This window comes from Hippocampus comes, unplaced genomic scaffold, assembly GCF_001891065.2.
Source record: "Hippocampus comes isolate QL1 unplaced genomic scaffold, H_comes_QL1_v1.1 C16927194, whole genome shotgun sequence".
Taxonomy (NCBI): domain Eukaryota; kingdom Metazoa; phylum Chordata; class Actinopteri; order Syngnathiformes; family Syngnathidae; genus Hippocampus; species Hippocampus comes.
Genome location: NW_017841130.1, coordinates 1 through 905, shown reverse-complemented (window position 1 = coordinate 905; position 905 = coordinate 1). Strand labels below are relative to the sequence as shown.

Here is a 905-nt window from a genome sequence, read left to right as displayed (position 1 = left end):
ATTAAAAATTCTACTGTGGGTCATCAAAGCTGCAGGGAGATGGAAAAGTGGATTGTTCCCCATGTCCCTGCTGCACATCCAATCACTTTTCATTAGGGTTCAAGTACAAGGGGTTGAGAGGGCTGCTTTCGTCTTCTTGTTTGTGCACTGCTGAAGACGACTGCAAAATAGCACAACCTGAGATTTATTTTCAGGAGACGCTTGGGAATGCTAATCAAGACAGACATCCACCAGTGTATGGGAATTATGGCAGTCATTTTTGGGCGTATGACCCACCACACGCGACATAATTCAGTAGGTGTTTTTGTTTGTGACTGCGAGCGAAGCAAGTGGGTGGTGACATCAGATTATTCAGAGCAAAGCAGGTGTACGCGAGGCATAAAGTCCAAAAAAGAAAATTAGGAGTCAACAAATAGCTCCATATTATGAGAGGGGGAAAAAAGAGGCTTACAGGTGTTAAATTCAGATTCTTTAACCTCCCCCCGCCCCACCCAACACAGCACAGCCAATCAAATATTTTATTTTTATGAATCATGTTGTGGTCACTACCAGGATGGCCGAGCGGTTAAGTCGTGGGACTTAAGATCCTATGGACGGCAGTCCACGTGGGTTCGAACCCCACTCCTGGTAGTGAGCAGTTGCTAAAGACCTACTTAAAATTTTTTCTGTGGGTGTTATCGAAAGAGGCAGAGGATGTATGAGTCTCCCATGACAAGTATCGGTCACTTGGGCAGTGGGTGAGCTGGAGCTCATCTGTAAGGTCACTGAGATTTCTGCCATTTTTCACATCAATCAGTCGCTGTGAAATCTTTGCTTTGATGATGTTTGATGTTGCGGAGTCTGTGCGCTCATGTGACTGCTTGGGTCTATAAATTAAATAAAGGTGAAGAATGCCAAAATGGCCA

At 44.8% G+C, this 905-nt stretch overlaps 1 non-coding gene across 1 annotated transcript; it reads left to right on the top strand.

Moving 5' to 3' along the window:
* Nucleotides 1–547: 547 nt before the first annotated feature.
* On the top strand, nt 548–630 carry trnal-uaa (transfer RNA leucine (anticodon UAA)). The gene has a single exon. It is a non-coding gene; the product is annotated as a tRNA-Leu (tRNA).
* Nucleotides 631–905: the final 275 nt, after the last annotated feature.